General features: G+C 40.6%; 2 protein-coding genes across 11 annotated transcripts in view; one reads left to right on the forward strand and one right to left on the reverse strand.

Moving 5' to 3' along the window:
* ZNF827 (zinc finger protein 827) overlaps window positions 1-18740 on the forward strand; it is a 168404-nt gene that overhangs the window by 115844 nt on the left and 33820 nt on the right. The window lies entirely within an intron of this gene.
* Window positions 7871-18740, reverse strand: part of LOC309863450 (uncharacterized protein C4orf51) — a 95855-nt gene continuing 84985 nt past the window's right edge. Inside the window, exon 7 of the mRNA XM_082728281.1 lies at window positions 7871-8895. The gene's annotated coding sequence lies outside the window, so the exon portion shown is untranslated. The remainder of the gene's footprint in view (window positions 8896-18740) is intronic.

An 18740-nucleotide genomic window follows, 5' to 3' on the forward strand; every position in this document is an offset into this window, starting at 1 on the left:
TCCCCGTGACTTATTTGTCTTGTCGCCGGAAGTTTGTACCTTTTGCAGAGAGAATTAATAACTTGTATAAAGTCATGCCATTGGTGAGAGACAGGCAGCACTGGAATTCAAACCCAGAACTGCACAATACATTTCTCTTTCTGCCCCGTCATCGCCGCCCACTGAGTCAGGTGTGGTGTCACTGGCAGTGAGCCAAGGGAACGTGTCTCTGCAGTGTTTGCTCCCACATACCCACACTTGGCATTTGAAGTCTCCCTGACAGATTGCCCTCTTTTAGCCAGGAATAAAAAGTAGTCCTCTTCGTAAGATATTTCAAAGAAGTTACGAGATAAGAATATGCTGTTTATTCATGTAATTCTAATTTTGTCCTCTTCTCTTCCATTCCTTTCTTTTCTTTCTTCCTTTAATACTTAGATATCAGATACTCATCATCTCTTAAAATGTTTTTTCAGTTAAGACAATTAAAGAAAGAGTTCGTGTTTATTTTCAGTAATTTTTTTTTAAGATTTTATTTATTTATTTGACAGACAGAGATCTCAAGTAGGCAGAGAGAGAGGAGGAAGCAGGCTCCCTGCTGAGCAGAGAGCCGGATGCAGGGCTCCATCCCAGGACCCCGGACCATGACCTGAGCCGAAGGCAGAGTTAACCCACTGAGGCACCCAGGCGCCCCTCAGTAATTTTTAATAGATTGTCTGAGCCATAGGCATCGTTTCAGAAAACTCTAAAAACCTCTGATGAGATAAAACGTGGAATGCTGAAGGTAGTGGGAATCTGGTCAGCAGTGCAGAAGAAAAAGTTCTAGACTGGGAATCAGGAGAATCCAGGTGTAATTCTAGCCCAGTTTGCAGTAGGAAGAAAATAGAAGGCTTCCAAGACTTCTTCCATATCCCCTCTTTTTCAGAAACCCTGCCATTTGGAACTTCAGCCCAGGGGCCTTTAATTTTTTTGTAGGGCCCAAACTAGAATGCTGGAACTAGGGGAAAACAGAGTCTGTACTCCTGAAATTCCACCACCCCCGCTAAGAGTTGGGGAAGGACATTCACCATAAGTAATTCAGCACCGGGGTGGTAGTGGGTGGGGAGGGGCTTAAGAAGGGTTTCTAGGAAGCAGACAGAGAGATCTGCTTCTCTGTCTGGCTGCCGACGGCATGCATATGTAATTTTGTGAAAGTTCACCAAGCCGTGTACCATGAAAGTGTTTCTGCGTTCCTTAGGGCTAATTGGCTTATTCACAAATGGAGGGATCTAGACGCCAAGCAGTCACCTCCAAGCCGCGAACCTCCGTGCACGTCCACTTCAGAGACGACGACAGTGATAAGAGGACAGCAGTCTTTCAATTACCCACCTTTTAGTCTGCAGGAACATTTCCATTTGTAGCACGAACTTACTGCCCTGCACCCAGGGACACGGAGGCCGATAGACCTAATTCCTGTTGTGTTTCAGATTGGAAAGCTATTCTGTACCGCTGATAGCGTTTCTTTGATGTCCTTGACGTAGATGAGCTGTACTCTGTCCAGCTGTTTGCCAGAGGGGGCACGTTTTCCTTGTGCTGGATCTTCCTGATCCAGATGATGTTATTTGAGGCTCAAAAAGATGTGCTCATAACTGGCCCCATCCGTCCCTCACCAGCCCACTTCAGTCTTAGAGCACGGGCGAGTTCCAGACTAGCACGGGCGAGTTCCAGACGAGCACGAGCGAGTTCCAGAAGAGAGCCGTTGACTTTGTTCAAAACTCCTTGTAGAGAAAGTGCTTGTATCAGACCCGGTCAGCTTGGTGTCCAAGTTATCCCTGCTCAAAACTGTCAGTACTGGAGTTCTTTGCAGACCCAGAGCCGGGGGTTTCACACCCTGAAGTGCAGACACACCTTTTTTAAGGGTGGTAAGTCTTGCCAAGGGGGAACTTGTGTCCAGTTGGGATGCTTCCCTTGAGCTCTCTATAAAGAGCCACGAAGGCGGCTTGGGGGGAGACACAGAAACCCAACTGTGGTTGTTTGGCTAAGCCTCTTTATCTCTGCCCAGATGGCACAGGGGTTGAATCGCTTGGTACTTAAGATAATCATTAACACTTTCATGTTTGTTCTTTGTGGGGATTATAACATCCAAAAGCCTGGGTGGCTGGGTCTTCTTTGGCCCCAGCCCAGTGCCCTGTGAGCACAGCGAATATGTACGTGCTCACATAAAATTCTCTGCATACCGTTTACAAGGCCTCAGCGAGGCTATGGTCATGATTTCACTTTCGCAAAGACTATTGAGGTGCCTTGAGAATGAATAAAAGGCCAAATTCTCAAGTACGGGTAAGGGATGATAAAGAGTATGTGTTTGAAAATTGGAATGTGGTAACCTCTGGCTTCAGTTTGGGACTGGCTAATTCAATCTACAAGGCCTTTTCTGTATATACAATATGTTCTTCCATTCCTTTGCTATCAAAAATACATATTCTCATTTCATGCAATTTCTTCTTTGTGTTTATTCCCTTTCAGGGCAGCAACTGCCCTCCGGTAACCAGGGTAGAAAAAAAAAAGAAAAGTCATTGCAAACTAGACCATCTATTTTCATTTAAACAAACTCATTCTGGATTCCCATCTGTAGGCCAAATGAGTGTTTTTCCCGTGGTAAGGAAGAGCCTCATATCATGCCACAGCCCTTTCTCGGTGTTGTTCTAGGAAGGACAGTCAGGGGCTTCATTTTTTTGGCGGCTCTCCCTCATGCAGCATCTTTCCTTTTCGGTGTACTTATCATTTTTGTTCTCAGTGTATCATCCAGAAAAGAAAAGTGAACTAGAAGCACAAAAGTATGGGCAGTCTTTGAATTCGCTTCATGATATTTGGTTCCCTGTATCATCTGCTGGCGTTCTATGGAGATAACCCATGCAGAAGTCCCTCAAGCTCTTCCAATTCAGCAGGTCCCAAACTAAGCATAGTATTTCCCCCACCATCCCCTGTCCCTTCCAAGATTAATTAATTAGTTAATCGATAGATCATTTGATTAAAGCCCCCCTCCCTCTCCTCTTCTCCTGTTTTCTGTCTTAGTGGATAGCATCATCACCGTCCCCCACCTGACACAGACCTTAAGGTTGGACGTGATTGTTTGGGTTTCCTTAGACGCAGATCCTGGGACAAATATTTGAGTGCATATAGTTTTTTAGGAAGTGACACAGGAGAAACACTGGGAGACGAATGGGAAAGCGAGCAAGGGAAAGAAGGCAGCCAGTAAAGGCAATGTCATCAGACAGGTCACTTGCTGCAAGCAACTGGGGGTGAATTTCACGGGGGAGTTCTGGGAAGCAGTGGAGGTGCACACCTCAGATTTTCCTACCTGAGAGGTCAGAAAGCTGGGATGTTTATGCGGTCAGCCATCGATCCGTTAAACCTGCTCTCAAGAGTCAATTCCCGAAAACTCTGGTCTCCTGCATGGGTGGGCAAAGCGGGCTTCAGTGGCCAGAGAAAGCCCTTGGGACCAATACACAGGTGCTGGCAGTGGGAAGGCAGGAAATAAAGGAGGAAAGGCCCGGGGACCACCGAAGACCAGTGAGGGTGACGCATTCCCTGCCTGTCTTTCATGATTCCTTCTTCCTCCCCCTCCACTTCTGCTCAGTTACCTTTCCTCCTGTGCTGATTCTCCACCCCCTCCCCAGCTCTCTCCTAAATGCATTCTTTTCTTTCAGTCCCAACTGCCAGTGACTTCATTCAAGCCTCCATCCTTGGTCCCCTGGATTAAACAACAGTCCCTGGCAGGTCTGTCCAGGTCCAAGGTCACCCCCACCAGGCCCTTCTCTCCATCCTGCAGTCATAGCCTTCCTAGAAGGCCGATCTCATCATATCACCCTTGGCCCTGCTGACTTCCCTTGCCCTGGATAAAGTCTAAACTTTGCACTTGCGCTCTCTTATACACCTGATTGGTTTGGGGTGTTGTTGTTGTTTGGTTTTTGTTTTGTTTTGTTTTGATCAGTCTGTGTTTAATTTGGAAATTGTTCCCTGGTCCTCCAAAACTGGGTTAACCACCACTTTCTTTGAGGTCCTTGCATACTCAGAATTCTCTGTTTATTCATCACCTTCTTGATTAACTGGAAGCCCTTTGGTGGGCATAAACAGTCTTATTGGTCATTCTATCTCCCAGAAGCTAGCGCCTAATAGAGTTGATCATCAAATCTTGGGACAAAAACATATTGTTGAAAACCATGTTGTTTGTAAGTACTAGTGTTAAACGTTCTAACGAGGGATCTGATAAGACTTTGATTATAACACAGATCTGTTTTTGACTACAGATAAAAATGGATCCCTTTATAAATATAAGATGTGCAGTAAAACCCTTTCCAAATATAGTTGGTCTCTCAATCTGATGGGAGTAGCCCACCACCATGATGTAACTCTCTTTTTTAGAATTAAATGGTTTAGCTGGACAAAAGAAAAATTGCTGGGATGTTGTGTTCATTTTTTTTTTTCCACCTTAGATATAGGTCTAACTGCCAACCACCAAAGAAACTGGTGGCAAAGAGTAGAAAATGGAAGTACAAGAAAAGTTTCGATGGTTTGATGTGAAAGGCCAGTAGCTGAATTACTGTTATTATTACACAGATTTTCACATGTAATAATAAACTTCCCAGGCACAAAATCCCCTAGGTCATTAATCTCAAACTAAAAAGCTTGGAATTATTTCATACAGGATTTTTTCCCATCCCTGTGAGCCAACTGCTTTATCAAACGAGATTCTCTTAATGTAAATTATTTTTATTAAAAGACATTGTTGTATTTTGATCCAAATAAGGCAAAAGTTCACATAGACCTATCTCATACAGAAGAGGGGGCACCTGAGTGGCTCAGTTGGTTAGGCAACTTCTGCTCAGGTCATGATCCCAGAGTTCTGGGATGGAGCCCCGTGTCATGCTCTCTGCTCAGTGAGGAGTCTTCTCCGTATCCTTCTTCTCCTTCCCCCGCCCCCCAGCCATGCACACACACACTCTTTCTCTCCAATAAATGAATAAAATCTTGAAAAAAAAATACTAAAGAGAAACTTTGTGTGAGAGAGATTTGAATTCAGGCCTGAATCTCCCCAGAAATGAAAATATCTTTTTTTCCCCCCTTTCAGATCATTAAAAAATTACACATGACTTTTCGTCTTGTTTGGGAAACATGTTCCACAAATCTTCTGACACTTCCTCAGTCGCTTCTTAACACGTGAAAGAAAAGCCGTTTTCTACAGCTCTAAAGCTACACAGCTCCCTCGTCTTATACCTCTTCCCTTGCCTCTTCAAGAGACAACAGAACTGGCCCTACTAGAGCTGGAAATGAACTCGCATGCATAGCCATTCTTGCCCTCCGCCACCTGTGCTCTCAGTGCTTCTGCATTCTATCTCATCTCGATCTTTTCTGTCCCCTTTTTCCTACTGTGAGCCATTGTGGGGCTTACTTGTGGCAAGACTTATACTAAATACTCTATTAAACATGCAAATAAGAAATGAGTTCTCTAAGTAACAGAGAAATACAGTGCTCCGTGTTATTTTGTGAGCTTTGAACCTGATGTCCCATGCTAGGAATTTAATCTACAAATAGACTTGAACAAGTAACACTAAAGTATATATGGACAAGGACCTAAGGTATATGGACAGAGATGTGCTTTGCTGCTTAGAAATTTGCAACAAATTCAATGTCGATAGGTAGGGAGTGGATGAAATGAGCCATGGGACATTGCATGGGAAACTCCACAGCCATTAAAAAAGGATGAAGGAAATCTGTAGGGTTTTATTTAAAAAAGATGTCCAAGAGATAATGTTAGATTTACAAAACAAACACAGAAAAAACTGGCTACGGATAGCATATGTAACATGATCCCATTTGTGTTAAAAAAAAGAAAAGGCGATGCCTTTATGTGCCCATAATACACTTGCATGTGCATAGATAAACTGTTAACAGTTATTACCACCGAAGAGTGAAAAGGACTTGGACTGGGAGGAGAGGGATAGTAAAGAATAGTTACTTTTTATTTTTCAGTTTATATCCTTTGTTCTGTTTTTCTTACCATTAGTTTGCATTACCTTTATAGCTTCTCGAAATTTAAAAAAAAAAAAAAGTATGTGTTCAAATCACTTTTCTTTCTTAGACTCTGTCATTTATACATATGATGACTGGGAGCCTTAATGAATAATCTGTAAATTAAATGAACTACTAAAAATATAGACAAAGCAGTGATGATTCTTAGCCATCTTTCTTCAGTGAGCAACCCCAGCTGGAAGCCAGTTAAGTAACTGTTCCACCTTTAGTTTCTTTAGTTTTTTCTTTAGTTCATGGAAGTATAAAGCAGGTTATGAATCCCCTTGAATGGTGTGATCCCATTGTTTATAAATATGTGTGCATACAGGAAAAAAATCGGGAAGGATAGATGTAGAAATATTAACTGCTGTCTCCATTTACTTGGGATTTCAAGTGATTTTTACTTGTATTTTATGGACCTCCATTTCACAATAAGCATATGTTGATTTTTATCATCAGAAAACACCAATAAGCTCCCTTCATTTTGAACAAAGGAGAAATTACCTTGTATATTCTGGTGCTGAATGCTTGACACCAGATCTTTCTGGAAGTTTCTGTCATGAGGCTATGGCTGGAGCTTTGAACAAGGAGATCAACTTCCACAGAGCCACAGTTTAAATGTGAGCCCAGAAAAAATGGTAGACTTAGCTAAAAAGCAACAAACGTGAATGGAAATATTTTCAGCTACACGGGATGAAAATGTCAGGGGAAAAAACCTTGTAAGAGGTGTTTGGAAAGAAGAGCCCCATCTTAAGATACCAAAGTACCTCAGACTAAGGCATACTGTTTTCATGCCTTGTGTTCATTGGCACTTACTACCTTCACGATTTCCCCATCTTTGTTACACGCACCCTCGGGTACTTTTTCCCATCCAGGCTTCCCAGTCAAAGTGACTCATCCATCTGTATCATCTAGTTCCTGCCTGAAGTATCCAGGAATGAGTCACTCAATCAGTTGCTTCTCTTTCAACTTCAATGGAATTAGGCTCAGGGACCTTCAAGATTGAAAGATTCATGAATGGGTGGGTCCCGGGAAAGGCATTGGTGAGGTTATCTGGGAAATCAGCCGCATTATAGAGATGAGAAAAAGGCTGGGGAAACAGTAATTAGGGAGTCAGATAGCCCAAAGGGAAAACTAGTTACAAAAAAAGGTTAGGTCCAAACTCTGGCTGTCAGTCTTTGCTAGAGTATGGCAGCAAGAATTAATTGGTTGTATGGATTTTAGGTAACTATTTTGTCTTTCAGACAAAATGACTCATACCAATTATTTTCTTGCTCACTAATTTTGTAAGTACTGTGTAGGTACTTGCCAAAAGGAAAGCAGGGGAAAATTTTACTCAGGAAAAAAAAAAAAAAATGTGTACTTTTGCAAATGCTTTTAACATGTAGGCATGCTTTCGGTATGTGAAAGTTATTTTTGACACTATTTTTGGCCAAATTGGTTTTCATTTTTATGAAAAATGTTAATTTTTAAAGCACTCCGATCTATCTCCCAACTGTTACTTTTATCACTCGAAAATGTGGTATTTTAAAAATATCATCACTGGTGTCATACTAAGACTTGCCTTGAATTACATGCCTTTCATAGTAATTAATGTTTTTTTTTTTTTTAAAGGCATTTGGACATGAAAAAGGAATAAAAATGAAAGTTCACCAAAATGTTCATAGCAGTTGTCTTTGAGTGGTGATGGATCTGTGGTTGTGTTTCTTTCTTTTTTTTCCCCCCATTTGTCCCTGTTCTTCTCATTTTCTATCATGACCACGGAACACTTTCATAAAGAAAGAAAACTAATTTATTAGAGGGAATAAGGTGTTAAGGAGCAGAGATACGGTTCACCATGCTTTAAGTTACATAATAATAATTATTACATAATAATTAATTATACATAATAATAATAATTATTATGGTCACGCAAGATGGGTGTCCAGGGCTTCTAAACATCTTGTGTTACCATGAGCAAATGTTGGCAGAGCCATTTCCCAAAATTTCCTGTTAAATATCCTGCAAGTTACTAACAAAGAGCTGTGAAACCCTCGTGGGAAATACAAATAGGACCAGACTCATTTAAATACATATTTCAGTTTGGGTCCTAACTCAGCTCACTTGGGGAACGGTTGAAGCTTCAGGGTGGTTCCTTATTTTGAACCTTACAAGGGAGATCAATGAATTAAATTTACCTTAGGGGACCCGCTGTTAGAGAAGCACTGAACACCATCTTATTTAACTTGGTCGTGGAAATAATGTTTCCGGGAACAATCCGCTGTACGATTGCATTGCACCACTTGGTCTTATGAATGTTATTCATTCTGGTATAATTAATAAAATGATAGCTTCTCTGGAGGATATTTTCCGTAGTTCTATATAAAAAAAAAAATAACGAGCATTCACATTTTTGTTGCATCTTTTTAGTTTCCTAATAGAAGAGGTCAGTTACAGGGATGCTCTCAGTGACTACAGACAGGTTCACCGACTCCCCTTCGATTGTTTGCCTTCTACTCCTTCAGGGTTGGGGGACACTGAGATGTTATGAGGATTAAGTATAAAAGGATCTGAGTTGGGGGCATCCGAGGGCTCAGTCAGTTAAGCATCTGACTCTTGATCTCGGCTCAGGTCTTGATCTCAGGGTCATGAGTTCAGTCCCCTGCATGGAGCCTACTTTAAAAAAAATAAAATAAAATAACAGTAATAAAAATAAAAGGATCTCAGCATCATTAAATATCTGATGAACAGTGTGAGAAGCCGTGATGAGGTGTATTTACCACTGGGATGAAAAGAACATTCATTCATTCATCCCACAAATACTTACTGAGCGGCTATTATACACCAGGTAGCAGTGAATAAAATGCAGTCTCTGTCCTTACAGGGTTTACACTGGAGGAAGAGAGGCAGACAATAAACAGCTAATTATACAGACTGTATGTGATATGTACACACATATATAATAACACCCTAAAAACATGTTACATATATTTGTATGTAATATCTAATTACATCATGGGCAAACTAAGCAAGCGGGGACTGGGAGGTAGGGGGTGGCTGAGGTAAGGTGGTGGAGAAAGCTAAGAGAGAGAAAAGGTATCGAGTAGACACCTGGAGCCAGCCTTGCCCGGCCATACACCATGTGGGGTAGAGCATTCTGGGCAAAGGGAGGAGTAACTACAAGGCCGGAGGTGTTTGGCTGAAGAAGTAATGGCCAGAATAGCGGGGAGGCCGGAGGGAAATAAAGGAGAATAGCTTGTAGGGCTTTGTGGTGAAGACGGGGCCTTGGGATTTTACTGCCGCGATGCCAGAAACCAATGGAATGTTTGGAGCAAAGAAATGGCATAATCTCACTTCCATTTTAAAAAGTTAATCTGACTCTTTCTTGTTTAATCTTTAAAGCCTGAATAAAGTCCCTAAAAGGCTTAATGGAAACAGAGAGGCCCTGCACAAAGATAAGAGAGGGAAAGAAAGTTGATTTAATTTGCTGAGTATTATTTTTATAGTGGATGGGATCTGTGCATATCCCTTGATTTGTCTCATTTAATTTTTCTTCCTGTTAAGTTATTTTAAAAGAGATTATATTTTAACTGTGCTTAGTTAAAATTTTGATTTTCTTTTTCGGTTATTTAAACATGTCTTTCTAGATATTTAACTGAATATTTATGGGAAAAGTGTACAAAATTCAACCCAATACAAAGGCTCAGAAGTTACAGAATTTAAGCTCAGAGATTTTTTAAAACAACAAGACAAACTCCTCATTTAGAATTCATTGTAGAAAAGAGAATGCCTTCGTAAGAAAAGTGACTTCAGCCTCACACAAGAGTTGCTCCAGTATTATTTGTAAAGAGCTATGTCAGGGAACTATGAATTCGCCAATAAAACAGCAAATTACTCTAACAGATGCTTACAAAGCGTGCCTAGAGGCTATTGTATATGTGTGTTTTGCCAGTTCTGGCAATGAAGAGGTGATTTACAATCCTAAAACCACTAATGATGGCATTTTACAAATGTTATATCCAATTATATTGTGTACGACAATAAAATTCATTATTTACAACAGAATTCCTAAATATTTGTTACATACACGTGTTACTGACAATCAGAAAGACTTATTTGCCAGCACATACTATGAATTTTTTGGAGTCGGGAATTTGACTTTGCCCCACTCACGGAAGCAGTAGTGAATAAGGAATTCCTTTGCCTTCCATCCCAAGAAAGACCATCCAGGACTAAATCATCCAAAACCTAGTTACTAAGTTAGGATCACCACCATCACTGGTGGATTCAGGTTCAAGACAACCTTTGGGCCTAACATGCCCCATCCCACTTATCACCAGTAATCTTCAGATGTTGAAATCCCTTTAAAAAAATATTTTGTTATCCATAATATATGAGGAAATGTAGGTTCTCGTAGACTTTGCAAGACTTATATTATACAAATATATTTCTCAGCGGCTACATTTTTAAATCTTTTATAGATCTCTTAACCATCCCCCTTCTCCGCCAAGCCATTCAGAGACAGTTTGCTGAGATAGGGTGTGAGATAATATGTGTCAGTGATAAAATGAATAGTCCACTCCTTGTTGGCAAGCTGTGAGGCTGACGACTTAATACTGAGCGAGAGAGGGAGTGTGAATTACAGTTTCCTCCGGGATGATGCAAGCTTCCGTATTCACTGGGGTAGGGGGGGAGTTGGAGAGACAAAACTTTATCAGTGGTCCAGCGATACCTATTTTCACTTGGGTGGGTGTGTGTTCATTTCCTGGTTGCATGTGAAAGCATGTTGGTCAAAATTTCTAAAAGCGGGTGCCTGGGTGGCTCAGTGGGTTAAGCCTCTGCCTTTGGCTCAGGTCATGATCCCAGGGTCCTGGGATCGAGCCCCACATCAGGCTCTCTGCTGAGCAAGGAGTCTGCTTCCTACTTGTGATCTCTCTCTCTGTGTGTCAAATAAATAAATAAAATCTTAAAAAAAAATTCTAAAAAGGCTTTGCAATTTAAAACAGAAGTTTCCACTTAAGAGATTTCATAGTTAAAAAAAAACGAAGTTCTTAAGTCAACTAATTATTCCCTAGCAAGGGTGGCCACTCTTCACACTATGTATTAGAACAAGGTATAACAAAAAGAAATTAATTTAAGGAAAACTGCATCCATTTTGAGAAAGTGGATTGTTTTTTCTTTTTTGGTATGCATAAATAACCCAACCAGGATGTTCCTGTGTGCTTAGCAAACAGAATGCATTGAAGTCATTTTTGTTTTATTGGGGAACTGGGATAAACCTGCAGTTAGACCTTTGGGAAATCATTACTGGCTCAAGCTAATGATATTGCTAACTCTATTACATTCTTAGAGTCATGGGGAGTCATATACACTGATTCATAAGGAATCTTTTGATCAATTGGAAAAACCTCTCTGCTCCAAAGGAAGGCAGAGAAGATGTCTCAGAGGTCAGATTGTGTGGTTGACATTCTAGAGATGATGATATTAACTCCTTCCAGATTACATCCATAACACTTTCCAAATCCTTTTGCAAACAACTGAATTCCCACATGACTCTTGGTTTGTGCAAATGAGGAACTAGGAAGTGATTCTGATACACTGTTCGCTAGCAAAGAAGTGATTTTCTTACCCTCTTGCAGGTGGTAACAAGCTTGGGCCCCTCTCCTTTTTTTTTTTTTTTTAATTGCTGAGGTGTGTGGGATTAAAGAAATTCCTGGAAGAAAGAGTCGTAAATCTGCACTAGGAAAAGGATAGTTGTTGTTTTATGTATTTGTTTTAATAGAGTTGGACTCTTAAGAGACTTTATCATAATAAAGTAAGTGGAATGATGTACTGAGTTGGAATATCTTTCAAGCTTTTTTGACCAAAACCCAGAGTAAATGTCATGTTTATATGTAAGTATGTGTTTGTGTGTACTAAATGACAATGTAAAATATACAGAGAGGTGGTTGATAGATAAAGACAGATGAATGAAATAATCTTCACACATGTACCATATCTGATATTTTCTAATCTATCGAATTTTATTTTACCTTTTCTTTTTTTTTTTTTATGCTGGTTGATACCCCCTCAGTTCATTTCATGATCTGCCAGTGGGTCACAAACGGACATTTGGACATCACTGGGCTAATGGATGGGATACCTGGAGTCTTTTCCCACCTTTGGGTTCCCTTCTGGCAAATCCAAGAACTACCGTCTTTGGTTTTGACTCAGCAGGCTGGTTTGTGCCCCGGCACCTTTTGGATCCCAGTTCCCATTTGCATTGAAATAATTGGATCACTCTGGAACCAGACCTTTGAAGCTATGCTCTACTGTACTAAAAACAAAACAAAACAAAAAAATCAAACCCTTTCCCAGCATGCTCTGGTAATACTTGACTTTGTATCTAGGTAAGAAAGAGAAAGTAATGATGTTTTACATTTGAATGAATTTCATTGAAGAACAAATGTCTCTGAATGGCTTTTCAAAATCTTAAAGTGATGCCAAAGTGAATTTAAGTGGGAGGAAAAAGATAGAAGGAATTTTTAAAGTTCTGTCTTTAATTGAACTATTAGGATCCTTAATACCTGAACTGGTCTTTGGTTTTGCACCTTCTTGGGTGTAGGTAACTATGACAATGCTCAGCCTTCATTCTTATTCAGTGTGTTAGATAAGGGATAAGTGTATTGCCTTTAATTTCCATTTTTGGAAATAATCTCTTGCTCTGAATAGCTCACCCTTCCTGCCATCCACCCCTCCCCCACCTCCGTGAAGGCTAAAATGCTCGGATTGAAATAATGGAGGTTTTGGGTTGTGGAAATGGTGGATTGCAGCAATGAGCTAAACTTTTAAAAGCATATGTAACACTCCAAGAGAAAAGAAGATGCGGCTTGGATTCCACCCACTCCAGAAATCAGCAAAGAGAGAATGCTCTCAATTAAAACATAATGTCATTTTCATCCCACCCTTGGGGCATTACTTCTGCTTTGTTGATGAAAATGAACATCAAATTGATTGGCTTCCCACACCCTGACAATCAGTAATTGTGCCAAAGGTGCTGGGGACCTTCCTGATGAGTGTAGTGATCCAAAAGAAATGCAGGGTGACAGCTTTTCCCTCACCTCACCCCCCGAGTTCCCTTTCAGGGCAGGTGACAGGCCTGACGTACCATTTCAGAGAACACTTCTTCCCCAACTCTTCCTAATAAAAGAGAGATTTTGAAGATACTCTTTGCTTTGAATGAGCAGATCCCATGGAACATAGAACAGTTCCATTCACTGAAATAGATTTAACACTAAGTATGGAGAGAGGTATCAGGGTAGGAGAACTTGACTGGCGGGGCTAAAAAAAGCTTACATGTTTGAAAATACCTGCAACTCATTCTCACTTTTTACACGTATATAATATCTAAATGTCTGAAAAATACGGTGCTGGCAACATATAAAGGCTAAGAGGAACTGGAGGTTGAATAGAGCAGTGCTCTCAATTCTGAAGGGTCACATTTTCTACTATCATTAGAGTTTCTATAAAAGAATTCTATTCATACACAGAGGTTTTTTTTTTTTTTTTTAACCTCACACAGACAATTATTTTCATCTTAACCTTGGATAGAGGAAGTTGGACTAATAGTTAAATGTGCTTGGAATTATGCCTATGACTTTTTTACTACCCTGTGAATTTTCTTATTGAAAGCTTGGTGAACTTCTTAATTTAAAAAATAAGAATCAGCTCATTCTCCTTGCCCCTGGTAATCACCAGGGCACCACTATCCTGGAAAAGTATATTAAGAATCTACCTGTCTGTCTCCCTGCTACAATTTAAATAGTCACCCACTCTGCTTTCCCAAAAGCTGCCGCCAGGGATATATGAAATGTAGGGTTCTCAACTTGGGGTGGGGGGGAGGGGTGGAGGGGTTTGCCTCCTAGAAGACATTTAAGCAGGGTCTGTGATATTTTTCATTGTCATGACTAAGGGGACAGATACCACTGGCCTCTGGCTGGTAGAAGCCAGCAAAGCTCCCAAACATCCTACAGTGCATGGAACAGACTCAACAACAAAGAATTAGCTGGTCCAAAATGTCCATAGTGGTGAGGTAGAAACTCTGCCTTAGGTGTTGGCAGATGTATACCAAGGGCATGTTGAAAGCTCAAACGCATAGGCCAGATAGATGAATTAAATGATACCACTTCAATTGTGTGTAAACATGCATTTCTAGAATATTTTTCAAGTTTCTAAGCGACAGTTTGGTTATTTAATAGTTCTATTAACACTTGTGCTTGTTTCATAGTAAACAGTTGGCCAATTTTGACACTATTCCGGTAGAACAGTGGTCTGAAAAACAAGCATTAAACACGACAGAGTCTTGCCCATGAATTATCATTAAAATCTCAGGAAACAGAGAACACGCCTGATAGAGTGAGAGTCCTACATACACCCCGTAAGCTAACTGAACATCCTTTAAATGATACAAGAAATTACATGCATTCCTTAGGAGAAAGTTTGGCTGCAAAAAAAGGCCAGAATAACAGTGGCTTCAAATCAGTGGAAGTTTCTCTTTCTCTCATATAGCAGCCAGAGTATGAACTGTGGGAGGTTCCTGTGGCGGTTTCAGGCTGCTCAGGCTCCTTCTATCTCGTTCTGCCATCCTTGACGCACGGTTTCCATCTCATGGTCCAGTATGACAGCGCCAGTGCCCACTACCCCATCTACATCCTAAATAGCAAGGAAGCAAGAAGGAAGTCGAGGGCATGACCCCCTCTGAAGGGCGAGATCAGGGGGCTGTGCCCTTCTCTTGTGCTCATCCTCTTTCCCAGAACGTGGTTTCGTGGCTAAGATTACCAGGTAGGGAGACTGATAATGTTTTGTTATGAAGTCCCATGTCCAGCTAAAACTCAGAGGTGCCTTTATTAAAGAAAGAAGAAACCCATGGGTGTTGGAGGACAGCAAGCTCTCTCTGCCTTAAATACCTTGTCTTAGGCTAATTCAAGGTCAAGGAAACCAAAGACTGCTTAATAATCTCAGATGGCCTTTGGTGAGGATAGAGGTCAGAGACTACGATGGCATCTACCATGGTCTGTTTTTCATTTTGGTACATTAATCCTAAATCACATGAGAAGCGGTATTAGGACAGGAGATAAACCACCAGGGCTCAGATCTTAGCTCTACCACTTGCTCACTGAGTTGATTTTAAGCAAGTTTTCTTCCACTCCCTGTGCCTGGACTTGCTTCTTTTATAAATTGCTAATAATGATAACATCTAATGCGTAGGGTTATAATATGGATAATTGAACTAATACATCTAAATCGCTCAGAACAGCCCTTAACATAGCACCTTAGACTAAGAGCTCTAAACATTGTTATTATCATGGGGTTCCTGCACCTGACTGATTTCATATAGGCTGACTTGAGCCTTTATTTTTTTGAGCCTTATCTTATTAAGCACATATCTATTAACTTCATTTGGTTTTAAAATCTCAATAAATATGGGTTGCTTTGACCTAATTTTGAGTTGTAACCCTCACCCCCAATAAAAAATCAAAATGTGGGCTTTGACAAAACAAATGAATAAACAGACACACGAAAGGCAGTATCAGACCTATAAATATAGAGAACAAATAGTTGGATGCCAGAGGAGAGGGAGAGAGGGGGTGGGCAAAGTGGGTGAAGGGAAGTGGGAGATACAGGTTTCCAGCCATGGAATGAATAAGTCATGGGGACAAAAGGTCCAGCATAGAGAGTATAATCAGTGGTATCGTAACAGCCTTGCATGGTGACACATGGGAGCTACACTTGTGAGGTCCCCTTGGTCCTCACAACATGGCTTCGAGTTGTGCAAACTCTATGTTATACACCTGAAACTAACGTAACATTCTATGCCCACTATCCTTTAATAAAAAAGGAAGTAGGATCTGATTTGAAGTGAAGATAAAGCTGAACTGGAATTGATGTAGATTTGAGCTAACTCATGAACCAGTGGATTGCCAGCTTCTTACAATGAAGCCACATCAGTAGACTAGTCAGTGTAGACAACTAATGCTCCAACTGCTTTGTCAATACATAATCTTGCCTCATGTTTGTTAATTTCTCAGCAGCTAGCAGAGATTTCCGCTTTGAGCCAACAAAGTTCACTAAACTTGATAATTTTCTTTACTCCTCATAAAGGAATTCAAGAACTCACAGTAAAAACATGGAAGCTCAGAAGATCTATTAATGATTGTAGTTGTCTTACTTTCTACACTATTTTATATTTCCTTCCCTGACATTGTCTCTTCAGCTCTAATAAGCAAATGAGTAAAAGTAAGAATTAGAATAGCTTTAAAGCTGCAAGTGTGTGTGTGTGTGTGTGTGTGTGTGTGTGTGTGTGTGTGTGTAAGAAAATCTTACATTGATGATAGTATAGTTTGGCCCGCAGAATATCCATGTTCATTGTTAGGTCATTTCATACTTTTTCCTAGTGTAAACTCTGAAAGCAGGTTATTGTCTTACCACTATACGAAGTGGTAGAAATGCAAATCGTACATATTGCTGCATTGAGGGCAGGATGTATTTTCTACAGGCCCTATACTCTGGGGTGATTTTCTTCTCAAAGTCCCTTTGGTCCTCACAACATAAAACTTAACAAGATGATTCTCTATCCATTTCATCTTAAATTCAGGGAAGAACGAAGATGATGACTCTATAGCAATCATTATTATTCTACCGACAGAAAATGATCAAGAAAATAATTTCATACAGTCATATGGAAATGAAAACTATTAACAGCGACCCATGCCAAAATATTTAGTAGGCTGGCTAGTAACCACCCAGAAGTCATTTGGGTTTAACAGTACAATGAGAATTTTCAGAGAAATCATTTTCATTTCTACCACAAAAGCTTTGATCTCTTAAAACTCAACATATTATTGTATCAGCTGAAAAATTACTCATGACTTGAAGAGTAATTCAAGAGTAATTAATTGCTCCAAACAGAAAAAGAAGGGTTCCAACTCCTTTCCTCTTTCTTTTTAAAATAAATGAATACAGGAAACAAAGGCATATAAGGAGCTAATGGGATGGAGACTAGTTGCCTTATGTTGGTGAAAAGCTCCCATAAAAGGGGACCAAGTCCGTTCTGTAAGCCAGCATTTGTTGGGGGGGGGGTGCTGTAAGAAATAATCTCGGAAAAGTTTAGGGACTTCGCAAATCCTTCCTTGGCCAGCTTGAACAAAGCATAATACTCATGTGAGAGACCAGGTGAACAGTTGTTAACCTGATAGGAAGATAATCCTCTGGCTATTATTATAGAAGAGTAGTAGAGGGAAAGTCTGTAAAGGTCAGCATGAAGCTTTTGAAAATAATTTTACATAAAGCCAGAGAGTTCGCCTTTAAGAGCAAAATCTGTACTTACTCTGTTCTCTAGAGTCTCTTTTCTCTAACACAGAGACTCCTACTCTGACTTGGACCAAGTATGATTTGTTTGTGGGAGACTCTTCAACACCTCAGTGTTTGTTTTGGAATATGAGATCATACTAGGATTCCATTGATTAGTCATCATTGCAAATGTAGTCCCAGAATTGTGTAACTCAGGGATGTCTTTGGAAGGACACCCCCGGCATGTCCACTTCTAATCAGCGTGTGTGGTTTGGTTCAGGATCTATGAAGAAGGGACAGCACCTACCATATAGGTTGTTTGGGAAAAGCACTGCTATAACTGACATGAGGTACTTTACCAGAGTGCCTGGTACATCATTAACTCTCCGTAGATTTTATTATTGGTGCTATTGCTGTATTTCCTGCAAAGGTGTTAAGAGGGTAAGTGGTGAGATGATTCCAAATCTTTAGGGTTGATTGGAAATTCAGTTTGCAAGTGAAGAGATAAAGGGTTCCGCCCACCCTTCTTTCCACCGCCAGGGCACTGCTCCTGGCTCCTACCGCCCCCTTTCCCTCCCCAATCCTCCCCTTTCTCTGCCCCTCAACCAGTGATACCAGTTTTCATGGCATCCTTCCAGAGATACTGTATATACAGACAATTGAAAACGTATCTGTGTATGTTGTTATTTATTTTTGGAACATGTATTCTTCAGCAGCACTCCACTCAAAAGAGTAAAAACCTTTCATGCTGATCAATTAAAGTGGGAAATGAAGTAATAATCTCTATCCTACGTGGTTGCAAATGATAAGTTTTTCTACCCTGTGGAATCAAATGGTTCCATCCTTCCCCACCTAATAGAATATAGAGGATGTTAGCATCCTTTTGACAGGGTGCACATCGAGGCACAAAGAAGTGGTTCGATGGAGTCACACTGGAGCGGGTTACTGCATTCAGGAGACCATTTTATCTCCATATAGAGACAAGACTATTCAACTAATAGGCCAAATATATGGGTGCCCAGAAGTGACAACCAATTCTCTTTCACACATTTTTCTATGATTGTTAGTTGACTGGCTTCTAATTGGAAGGAAGTTGGAAGCCTTAGCCGAGGAGCCACTGGTATGAGACACCCTACTCTAGCCCAACAGGTACAGCAAAGAATTGTGGGAAATGACAGCTGCTTCTACTTCTCTTCTTTTTTTTTTTTTTTTAAAGATTTTATTTATTTATTTGACAGAGAGAAATCACAAGTAGATGGAAAGGCAGGCAGAGAGAGAGGAAAGCAGGCTCCCCGCCGAGCAGAGAACCCAATGCGGGACTCGATCCCAGGACCCTGAGATCATGACCTGAGCTGAAGGCAGCGGCTTAACCCACTGAGCCACCCAGGCGCCCCTACTTCTCTTCTTTT

Source organism: Mustela nivalis, assembly GCF_964662115.1.
Source record: "Mustela nivalis genome assembly, chromosome: 4".
NCBI classification, from domain to species: domain Eukaryota; kingdom Metazoa; phylum Chordata; class Mammalia; order Carnivora; family Mustelidae; genus Mustela; species Mustela nivalis.